At 35.2% G+C, this 12828-nt stretch overlaps 1 protein-coding gene across 5 annotated transcripts in view; it reads right to left on the reverse strand.

Annotated features, from left to right (window-relative positions):
- The window catches only part of LOC118442538 (uncharacterized), a 102096-nt gene that overhangs the window by 86407 nt on the left and 2861 nt on the right, over positions 1–12828 (reverse strand). The window lies entirely within an intron of this gene.

Consider the following 12828-nt stretch of genomic DNA (forward strand, 5'->3'; position numbering starts at 1 on the left):
CTCTCTTTCTTTCTCTCTCTCTCTCACCCTCTCCCTCCCCCACCAACTCAGTGTGTTTACTCGTCGTTAACAACTTCCCTTCTACTTGATTTTACAATGAAAGTTATTTTTAAGTTTCTACTTGGAATAAAACAGCGCGCGCGCGCGCACACGTGTGTGTATATACGTGTTTGTGTGTGTGAGAGAGAATACCCTTCTACACATCTCCTCCCTCTCCCCCTTTCTATTTTTTTCTATCCTTCCCCTTTTTCGTTTCATATTTTTTTTCTCTACTCCTCCCCTCCCCTCTCCTCTCCTCTCCTCTCCTCTCCTCTCCTCTCCTCTCCTCTCTTCTCTTCTATTTTCTTTTCTTTTCTTTTCTCTCTACTCTCTATTTTTTTTCTTTTTTAATTTTTGTTTTTTGCTTATATACATATATATATATATATATATATTGTTTTTTTTCTTTTTCCTGTTTGCTTTTACTCCTTTACCCCACCCAATGTTCTGTTTTTTAATAACGCTCGCTTCGTAGCTCTTACTAGACGAGGATGGGATGGGACGAGAAGAGGGTGTGTTGTGGGAGGACGAGGGGGATAGGTTGGGGGTGCAAAAAGTTTTTCTCATCTGAGTTCTCTCACAGGTTTTATCCCGCGTCCCAGGCGCGCATTTTCCTTCCTTCCTTCCTTCCTTCCTTCCTTCCTTCCTTCCTTCCTTCCTTCATTCGTTACCTATCTCCTCCTCCTCCTCTCTCTCTCTCTCTCTCTCTCTCTCTCTCTCTCTCTCTCTCTCTCTCTCTCTCTCTCTCTCTCACTCTCTCTCTCTCTCTCTTTCTCATTCACTCAGTCGAAATTCTTTCGAAAGTAATCGGCCGGGAAACGAGTGAAAAGCGAGTAAAACTAATTATCGCGCGTCTCGGCCCTTACGTTTAATTAGAAATACTTAACCAGCGTCTAATATATTAACGTTTTAGAGAGTATTCTAAATCGATTAATCGATCCGATTCGATACTTATCGATATTTCGTTCCTCTCTTTTACTTTGTCTTTTTTTTTTTTTTTCTTTTTTCTTTTTTCAAAACGATTGGGATGGCCGAACAAAAGGAGAAAAAATAGTAGGTCGGGGATGAGTGTGTGGGGAGAATATAAATGCACCCAAAGAAAAAATCAATTTGAATTTGATAATGGAAAAAACAAAAAGAAAAACTAAGAGAGGAGAAAAAATAAACAATATTGTAGAAGAAGAATCACCTGAGTTAATGATTTAACTCGAATAAAGTAATAATCAAAGTTAATCGGTGATATTAAAAAATCGTAAATGGATCGCAATGGATTATTGATAACACGATCGATTAGATATTAATGAAAGAAAATTTTTTTGACGTTTCAAATTTCCCAGGCCACGATAAACAAACCTGACTTATTCAAACTTAACTCAAACTTTTTAATTATTAGCAAACCTGATCGAAATAATCCTCGTATTATTTTCTTACGTACCATACAAATAGAAAATGTAAGAGTTATGATTAAGTTAAAAAAAAATCGTCGATCTATGAATATTTCAATGAAACGAGAAACTATAAAAAGAGACGAACAGATGCATGCAGAGACACACACAGAGAGAGAGAGAGAGAGAGAAAGAGATAGGTGTTCGATGGAGTTAGATACCAATCGGATATCATCGTGCAGCTTAATTAAAATGCTTACACGATGTATTTTCAGAAACTGGCTGCGTGTTTGCTCGTTAAAAGCGCGCGCTCATTCGCAGAGCACACAACAGAGAAGGGGCACCACGTACACGCTAGAGCACCCACACATACACACACACATTCGTTTACACGCTCTTCTGGCGAAATCGAAGCCGATATACGTTTATACTATTATTCGCGCCAAATTGAATTCGCCATTTCATTTCGAAGTATTTTTTAAAAAGCCTTCTCGAAATCGACAGGTGCTTTTCGTGCGTGCGTGCGTGCGTGCGTGCGTATGGAACAACACACGCTTGCATTCGCGCTCGCGCTCGCACCCACGCAAAATTAATTCCGTTGCCGGCCATGCGTTCAAACGCGTAAACCATTGTGCGATATAACTCTAAATATATACATATATACATACGCATGTATGCATGTATATATGCGTAGGTGTGCCACGTATAACGTAATGATGTGGAGAGAAGGTAAAAAAATAGAGAGATAGAGAGAGAGAGAGAGAGAGAGAGAGAGAACAAAATAAAATGGTGATACTCAGTGGAAATAGAGTTTATCGAGTAAAAAATGATGTATCGCTTATGATAAAAGGAAAATCGATTTTCTCTCCCTCTCCCTTTTTTTTTTTTGTATTTCACGATAGTTCGCAAAATCGCATATGAGTGTACGTGTGCGTGCGCGTGTATGTGTATTTGTGTCTGCCTTTCTCTCTCTTTCTCTCTTTTTCTCTATGCTATGAGAGGGAGAAAGAAAAAGTGCTATAAAAAAAAAAAGAAAAAAAAAAAAAATAGAACGAAACGAACCTGCATCGAAACTCAAAAAATATTTTTGACCGAGTTTTTTCTTGTTCTTTTTTCATTTTCTTTCTTTTCTTTTTTTTTTTTTTGTTTTTTTTCCAACTCGCACTTTACGTTCGCCGAATTGTTTCGCCGATAGATATTTCTCGCGAATGAGATACACGTCAATTACACGTATACATGTGTGGGATGTATATTAGCGATAACGAAATGTGACGGAAACTAGATCGTCGAAATGTTTAATGAGAATTTGGACGATACTGAAATAATATTATGTGATATAACAAATGTACAAATCTTACTATTGGATCCATATAAATTCGATTGAACTCCTTTTATCTCGAGACGATCTTTGTATTTATTTGTTTTATTTATTTATTTATTTTTTTTTTATTTACGTCACGATCATTTCTATTCGTTTATATCGTACGTTGTTTTTTTTGTTTCTATCTCTCTTTTTTTTTTTTTTTTTTTTTTCTTTTTTTTTTTTTTTTAATTATCCGATATCACCTATACGATTATGAATTTTGTAATACAAAAGTTTGTAATTGGAACGTACCTACATAAGAAAATACTACTTATTATTACTTGTTACGATTTGTAATTTTATTAAACGATTAATAGTACGAAAATTCGAATTTATTATTAATCATTTAATAAAATCCATTGCTGAAATTAATTTTTATTACTTTCATTATCTTATATATATATATATATATATATATATATATATATATATATATGTCAATATCACGACAATATAAAAATCAATTATTTTTCTATTTACTGAGCCATGTAAAAACGAAAAAAAAAAAAAAAAGAAAGAGAGCGCACTTGCCGTTATGGCGGAAAATTAACAAAACAAAAGATACAAAATAAAATAAATAAAAATAAAATAAGGAAGATGAGAAGAGGAGTAAAGAAGGAATGGGGCGAGATGGTATAGGGAATAGGGGGTGGGAAGATAATCGATTCGAGACGTAGCCCACTTTGAGTCGGTAATATCAGGAGGATGACTTTAGAGTGTGCAAAAAAAAAAAAAAAGAAGAAGTAAATGAAAAAGAAAAGAAAGAGAAAAAAAATGTTAAAAGAAAAAAAGGCCAAAGCGAAATCACAAAGAGGAGAAAACTTTTCGTGCTAGAGTAGACCGGACGATAACGAAATTTTGTTGCATATTTCTCTCTCTCTCTCTCTCTCTCTCTTTTTTTTTCTCTTTACCATCGTCGTCGTCACTTTATACTTACATACTCGTGCTTGCTTGCTTGCTTGCTCGGTCTCTCACGTTTTAGTTCGCTTTACTCTAATGTCTCGACATTTTTTCTTTTCTTTCTTTCCTTTTTTTTTTTTTTTTTTTTTTTTTTGTCAACCAGCAACTTTTTTCCATAGGACTACGAAGAAGAGAGGACGTAATACCAGTGCTCTCTCTCTCTCTCTCTTTTTTTTTTCTTCTCTTTTAAAAGTGGCAAGACGTTAATTTTGCCTTCGTTCGAGTTCTCGTCCTAGTCATCGTCATAGTCATCGTCCTAACCATCGTCGTTGTCGTTGTCGTCGTCGTCGTCCTCGTCCTTGTCGTCGTCGTCCTCGTCGTCGTCGTCCTCGTCGTCGTCGTCCTCATCGTCGTCGTCGTCGTTGGTATTAATTATAGGCTGACGTCCATTGCCAGAGGCAAGTGGTTTCTCTACGGAATTTTAACCTTTCTTTTCTTTTTTGCTAGAACACCTCAACGTTCAGAGACAGAGAGAGAGAGAGAGAGAGAGAGAGAGAGAGAGAGAGAGAGAGAGAGAGAGAGAGAGAAATTCCACGATAGCAAGACAAGGTATTAGGTGGGATATACTATGTTTTAAAATTCTATTCAATTTCGTTCGCAATTTCGACATCGGGTTCATACCCGTTGTTTCTCTCTTTTAAAGTATCACTCAGTCACTTCGTCAGAACTCTCTTTTTCTTCGATTTTTTTCTTTTCCTCTCTTTTTTTTTTTCTTTTCTCTTTCTCTTCTTTAGATGATTACGGAAGAGAGTCGTTAGTAAAACGTACGGACGGAGTCGAAGATCTCCCGCTGATTCTCGGAGGATGTTGAGATTAAGCTAATCTCATGCGTTCGTATAACGGAGTACATTGGCACTACAGAGTATACGACATAGTGCGATCTCATTGCAATTGGTAATCGTACGGTAGTTTTTACGATTTTTATATATTTTTTCTTTTTTTTTTTATTTATTATATATATATATATATATGATATGTATATAAGTACATACATATGCTGATATATGGTATATATATATATATATATATATATATATATGAGAGCATAGTGTTTAAAAAGTAAGAAAAATGTGAAGGATTCGAGTACCGTTATCGGCTAGAAAAATTTTTTAAATTATTAATAATTTGAAAAATTGCAGAAATTCTTGTCACTTTTTTATCTTCTTCATTCCTTTTTTCCTTTTTCCAAAATTTTTATCAATTTCTATCCACGCCATTTTTTTTCGACACGATATCTTTTATATATAAACGACATAGGTGTACAAAAAAAAAAAAAAGAGGGAAGAAAAAAGAAAGGAAAGCAATCGAGAAATCGAAAGGCGTTCGTGTGCATTGTCGGTGGGAAAATTTCAAAATTTTCTTGACTGTTTTATCGCAAAGTCCAATCAAATCACATCAATTCAATTCAATTCAATTCAATTCAATTCAATCCCCGCGATGTCTGATTTACCCCGGACGTATTTATGAAAGAAGAAAATTGAAAAGGAAACAAAGGAAAAATATTCGGCGGCGATAATTGGAAGATTACGAAATATCGGCTACTTCAATATCACAAGAAAAAGAAAAAAAAAAGAAGAAAAAAAAAATAAAGAAAGAAAAGAAAAGAAAAAAAGAAAATTCTGAGAAAATCGATTAGAAATTTCCGCAATCTGATTCTCCGAGGAAAACGTAGAGATAATAGAAGGAAGAGGAGGGGCGGGTTAAAGGGGAAGGGGAAACGAGAGGAGTGGGTGGGTAAAGTGAGTAGGAGAGAAGCAACGAAGCTGTAGTACGGAAGGAAAGGCCGGCTAAACGTTAGCCATTTTAAACGTAATTGCCGTGTATTTGAGACTGCGTGTCAGCGTTTATTGGTAAAAGGACGATGGTAACGACGATAGTGGTAATTATCGTATGGAAGTTACACCCGTCGCTAGCTGGTGTTACAATAGAACGATAGCGATGATAACGATCCTTTTCAAATGAGTATGATACACACGCACACACACACACATACACACATACACATATACCGTTGTAATTTTAACTCCAGAGATTTTCCAAACGATCCACTACGATCTTTCTTTGCTTTCTTTCGTTTTTCTCTTCTTTTTGTTTTATTTTTTTTCCCCTCTCTATACCCCTTATTGTTATCACCAAATGAAATTTTGAATTAACAAAATCGTTCGACTTTCTATAATCTAATTATTTTTATTCCTTTTTTTTTTTTTTTTTTGTTTACGTCTGACGAACGATTATCTAATTTATGAAACTTTTTATATAATTTGTATGTTATGCTATAATAATAATAATAATAATAATAATAATAATAATAATAATATGAAATAATATAGCGTATGAATATATTACAAAGGTATAATTCAAGCGACTGTGACGAATTACATATTCTTCCATATTCCTTTTTTTTCATATTTCTTTTTTCTTTTTTTGTAAGTTAGAAAAAAATATTAGAGGAAAAAGAAGACGAACGCCTCGAGATTTACTACATATTCCTATTCATATTTTTTTCGCAATACTGCAATAATGCATGAGCGTTTGGCGGTTGCACTTTTTTTTCTTCCTTTACTTTTTCCTTTTTTCATGGAATCGCATTTTGTTTACTTTTTTTTTTTTCTACTGGTATCAAATACTCGGCACATTTATTGCGTGAAAAAAAAGTGTTAGGATGCAACGTCGGAAAATGATTAGTTCATAGGGGAATTTTGAAAAAGAAAGAGACAGAGAGAGAGAGAGAGAGAGAGAGAGAAAGAAAAAAAATATGTCTGATGATTCACGCGACTGTAACAGGCCCTGTCTGTTCCTTTTTCTTTTTTTATTTTTTCAGGTGGCTAGAAAAAAATTTTAAAAGAAAAAAATGAATGATCCAAGGTATACTAGATATTCCCGATCATATTTTTCTTTCAAAGGCTATAATGCTAACGTGCATGTGCATCTGCGAATAAAAAAATAAAAAAAAAAAAAAAAGGGAAAACAAAAATAAAAATAAAAAGGAATATGATTCGTGAATACGTAGTCCATCTTGAATCATTCATCTTCTTTCTCTAACATTTTTTTCTAACTTCAACCAAAAGAAAGATATGGCTTGTAATAGTTGCTTGTATAATTACTATATATTTAATAAATGTATAGTAATTATACATAGTACAATACAATATTATAGTAAATGCATATTATATATATTTATATACACACTATATTATTTATACTATAAATTTCATACATAATTTTTCATTTAGTACAATTGTACTATGGTTATTTGTAATTATAACCTATACTTGGTAGACATTAATATTTGTTAGAATATACATATTTGCGAAGAACAAATTAAATTTAAAAGTGTAAAAAAAAATACAAATATAACATTTTTTACTGAGTCAACCTTAAATATACAGATACGTGACTTTTAATTTACATGACCGATTAAAATAAATAACAATAAAGAAATACATAAAAAATAAAAAGAAATTATTTTTTTTCATTATATTCGAATGGTCATTCGAATTTTCGTTCGATGACAAAATAAAGTTACAATAAGTCGATTGTAATATTTCGACTTAGATGTACGATATAATATAATTTGAAGTATCCAAAAATATCACGAACATTTCGTGCCAATATTTATTTTTAAGCTAAAATAAATTATACATATATAATATATATATATATATATTTTTTATTGTCATCGTTGACCAAAAAATTACACACGTATATGTATACGTATACAATGTTATCCGAGTTAATAAGCTAAGGAACGTTGCGTGACCTAGAGATAACTTCGGTTAATATTTCATTAATAATCTACTTTTGGACAGGTTTTTTTCTTTTCGAGCGATAAAAAAAAAAAAAAAGAAAAAGAAAAAGGAAAAAGAAATTTCACTCGCGGAACACAAACTTCGAGAAATAAAATAAAAAGAAAAAAAAAAAGAAAAAGAAAAAAAAATAATAAAAAAAAAGAAAACATAAAAAGAAGGAAAAATAAAAAGAGAGGAGAAAAAAAAACAATTCGCAAATAACAAACGATACAGAGGCGAGACGATATCACGCGAGAACGAATACGGATGATCGATAAAACGTTCGTCGATTAAAGATAAACTAATTAATTATCGAATATCATTTAAGAAGAGATACAATATACGTGTTCCGTCCACTTTTTTTTTTTTTGTTTTTTTTTTTTTTATGTACTGGGACATTACCGAAGATATCTCTTCTCTCAATCTTTACATATAATTAAACGTACATCACGTATCGAGATTACGTCGTAGAAGAAAAAAGAAGGCTGATGATGACGAAGAGTATCGGCTAATGACGACGTTAAAAATCGTAAACAGAGATAAAAGTGAAATAAAAAGAGACAGATATGTAGGAAGACATGGATAGAGGTAGGTAGACGGAAAGATAAAGAGATAGATGGATACATAGACAGAGAGAAAGAGAGAGAAAGAGAGAATGTGTGAGTGCTGCAAATTGTTTCAAACAAGTGTGAGATTTATAATTAGCATATAAATACATAATTGATAACGACTAAACGACAATTCGAAGAATATCGAGAGAAAAATCGAAAGTTTCATCGAAGATCGAAAGAAGAAGAAACGTCAATGGTCGAGAATGGAAATGAGAGATATTGTACAGTAGGCCAAGGGGGAGGTTAAGAGGAGAGATAAAAGTAAAAAAAAAAAATCACGAGAAAAGAAAAAAAAGCAAGAACTAAAGAAGACGTGTTAAAGAAAAATATTATCCTGACGGGAACACGTGTACTCCGCCATTTCCGAGAGAAAGAGAGAGAGAGAGAGAGACACTTTGAAATCCGATAAGCGTTTTGCGCGGTGCTTCACACGTCGTGAACCCGGCACGACAACATCATCTCGCTTACACCGGGTATGTTAAAAGAGATCACTTTTTTTTTTATAGAAACTGAGTAAGAGTAAAGAGTATGAGTAAATGTGAATGCAATGGGTATCCTTTCGTAAAAAATAGTAAATTAAAACTTAAGCAAGTATATAACTATTATTGTATTATATTTTCAATGATAAATAAAAGAATAAATCAATTAATAAATTAAACAAATATATAAATAAATAAATATATAATACAATATAAACGAATAAATAAATAAATTTTATGCCGAGTAAATTCCATTTTGACTTTTTCTGTCTGTCCGCGCATTTGTATATATATATATATATATCTTCCCCATAAACGTTATCAAGGTTATAGAGATGGTATAGAGATGTATAGCACAGGGTACCAAAGTTCGATCCATAATTCAAAAAAAACAAGGAAAAACAGGGTCAAAACAACGTTACATGCCGATTGCGTGTCGTACTGTTGATAGGTGATACAGAATACGTATATATATATATATATATATATATATACATATATATATATGTATATAAAAAAATGCACATATTGGTATATGCATGTGTAGAATAAAAACGCATGTCAGTATATACATATACATGAACACACAACACATACACACACACACACACATATATATATATATATATATATATACACGAGCAGAAGTACCGAGTCCAAGTTGGAAAGGTTGTAATTTTCGCTAACAAGATATCAACCCTGTGAATTTTTCTAGGTATGAAGGTTATTATTATCGTCCGTCGTTATACCACGATCATCTTTCTCTTCCCTCTTCTTTCAGTCTGTATTCAATGATCTCTCTCTCTCTCTCTCTCTCTCTCTCTCTCTCTCTCTCTCTCTCTCTCTCTCTCTCTCTCTCTCTCTCTCTTTCTCTCACACATACACACGCACAAAGGACACACACGACAAACAACGAACAACAACATAGATTGTCGAGCGTGTACCGAGGTCGTTCGCATCGTTGCCGAAGAAAGAAGACGTAGAGGAGAATAAAAAGAGAGAGAGAGAGAGAGAGAGAGAGAATGAGAGAAAAAAGAAAGAGAGAGAGAGAGAAGAACATATAGGGGAACGAGTTGCGTTACGGTTTGTATTACTACAAGTGGTGCTGCTACTCTCGTGGTGCCCGCTTCCGATGCAGCGACGGTGGAGGCGGTGACGGCGGCGGCGGCGGCCCCCGGAAAGGAGCCGGCCCTGATCTCGGACAAGCAAGGCGTAACGAGGTATATCAACTGCACCGTAAAACCGAGTTTACTAAACTCCCACCCGCATAAGACTGCGACAAGCTATGAAATCGAACGAAGGGGAAAATATATGGTGTGTGCGTGTGTGTATATATATATATATGTATGTGAATATGTATGAGAGACAGAGAGAAAGAGAAAAAGAGAGAAGGATATGAAAGAGCTTTCAATAACATTCGTCTCGTAGTCGTCGTCGTTGTCGTCGTCCATCATTCAAGTAGTATCTCGTCACGAGAAATTCTCGACGTTCCTAATTTATTAATTTAGAACTCTCGAGAAACGAGAGTTCCGTCAGACACGAAGAGACTGAGAAGAAATCAAGATAGAGAGAGAGAGAGAGAGAGAGAAAGAGAGAGACATGTCATCGTCTTTCCTTCATTCGGCTAAGCTTTTTTACCTTTTTCATCCTCCCCTCTCTTCTCCTACCCGCCGTATAATCTCGTTTCTTTTTTCTTTTCTTTTCTCTTTTTTTTTTTTTTTGATCGTTCTATCGATTAAAATCCTAGACATCGTGGTATGAAGAGGTGGGCGGGAGGAGCAGGGAGGATAGAACGAGCGAGGTAGAGAGGATAGGAGAAGGGTGTTAGGATGATAGGAGGTTGAGGTCAGAGCTTTAATGTTTCTTCTTCGACACACCCATTTTCGAACGTGTGATTGTTTCCTATCTCGCTCGGTTTTATCACTTTTTCACGGCTACGACTCGATCGTCGTTTTGAAAATGTATATGACATAGTTGTGTTCGTGTGTATCTGTGTATGTGCGTAATAAAAAAGAAGGATGCAATTTAGCTTACCATTAAATCTGCGCTTACTTTTTTTGGAAAAACCCAGTATAATATTTATACATATATATATATAATACGTATGTATGTACAATAAGATGAGATCGATCATCTATGAAAATCGTATATTGACTATTGACGATGAGAATCGAGAATAACAGAGAGAGAGAGAGAGAGAGAGAGAAGTACAACGAGTTGGTGACGTCAACGATCGCTCTTTTTTGAATTTGCAATGACGCACCGCAAAGCTTCGACCAGTTTTCTGTGATGCTCGTTGCAACTATATATGTATGTATGTATTGTAGTTACCTGTTATAATGCAGGCTATGCGAAAAAAAAAGGGAAAAAAGAAGAGAGAGAGAGAGAGAGAGAGAGAGAGAGAGAGAGAGAGAGAAAGAGAGAGAAAGAGAGAAAAAAGGATCGTCGAACGCGGAATGCAAGAAAGTCGTCGAGAATACACATATGCATACATACGTGCATGCATGCATGCATGCATGCATATATATATATATATATACATACATAAACGCGTTTGAAATCTCGCATGGTCAAGATATTTCTTTTCCTTTTTTTTTTCCTTCTTCCTTCCTTCACACTAATTTCTCGAGTGTCCACTCTTTGTCGTCCAACTTCTTTTTCTTCCTCTTTTTCTTCTCTCGTCGTACATAAACGAGGATGACGATTGGACTTTGTAATTAACGTGACTTCAAGTTTCGCGCCTCGTCTATACGACGCGGGAAATTTGAAAATTTTTATGCACATACGTACGTAAGAATGACACTTAAATCTTAAATCTATATTTATGTTAATACGATGATACCTGATATTGCATTTGTTACTTCGAGGTACACATGTACTTTTCATAAGACTATCACACAACACATAAGTGAATAATAAGTACATATATGCATACGTTGACTTCCGAGAAAAAGAAAAGAAAAAAGAAAAAAGAAAAAAAATTTCCGCATAAAAATAAGGATCGAATTAACTAGACGCCCTCCGGCTCCCTGCTAATCGCGTGTCGCGAAATACTTGGAAAAGTCCACACCAACCCCCACCCAGTCCACTAAACCCCGTCCCCACCACCCTCTTCTCCATCTACGTGAACCCAACACCCTCTACCACCACCACCGCCGCCGCCGCCGCCGCTGCCGCCTCCGTTTCCACCCCCTCTTCCTACTACTCCTCCGCGCTCCCTTCTTCCTTCATTAATCGCGATTCACGACGATGAGTCATTTCGAAATAATTCCTACTCGAAAATTCCATGATAGAGTAAGAGAAAAAACAGAAAGAAAGAGAGAGAGAGAGAGAGAGATGGAAGGTAGGAGATAGAAAAAAAAAGGAGAGAGAGAGAGAGAGATAGAGAGAGAAATACAATCAGAAGGTCTTGATAATATTCTTGGACGTCTTGGAATCATCTCGGCGAATAAAATCGCTTGCCGCAGTAAAAGAAAAAGAAAAAGAAAAAGAAAAAAAAGAAAAAAGAAAAAAGAAAGAAAAAAGAGGAAGAAAAAAATGAAGAAAAAAGAAGACCGAAAGGAGTGGGGGAGAAGAGAAGGAACTTCGTGATGCGAGCAGCAATAAAGTGAGGTTAGAGCTACAATGAAGAATGCAATTTTGATTAATACAGAGCGATAGAGAGAGAGAGAGAGAGAGAGAGAGAGAGAGAGAGAGAGAAGAGAGGGATAAAAAAAAGTGCATGTATCCCATAAGAAATATAACGAGCGTAAAACATGCGACATTAAAAACCACGAAAAGTGGTTGCTTATTTAGGAAGTGTCTCTAACGAAGGGGGGATTCTCTCTCGTTGGAGAGATCTTCAAAGTCGCATTATTCCAACGCGTCTACAACTTTATCGCTCTCTCTCTCTCTCTCTCTCTCTCGCTCGCTCGTTCGCTCACTTTATCTCCCCACCTCGTTCAAGTAGAGGGGGTCAGAGGAAAAAAGAAAGAGAAGTACGGCAGAGAGTTCATGCAGACGACGCGACCGCGTGGAGTCGAAGAGTATGCGTCGTTTCTCTCTCTCTCTCTCTCTCTCTCTATCTCACCTCTCTCCCTCTATCTTTTTTCCTGACTGGCAAAGCTCTATTGTTTCCCTTTACGCGCTTCTCCCCGCTCACGTTCTTCTCTCCATCACTCTCTCTCTCTCTCTTTCTCTCTTTCTCTCTTTCTCTCTTTCTCT

Source organism: Vespa mandarinia, chromosome 24 (genome assembly GCF_050613455.1).
Source record: "Vespa mandarinia isolate Hongniang chromosome 24, ASM5061345v1, whole genome shotgun sequence".
Classification (NCBI taxonomy): domain Eukaryota; kingdom Metazoa; phylum Arthropoda; class Insecta; order Hymenoptera; family Vespidae; genus Vespa; species Vespa mandarinia.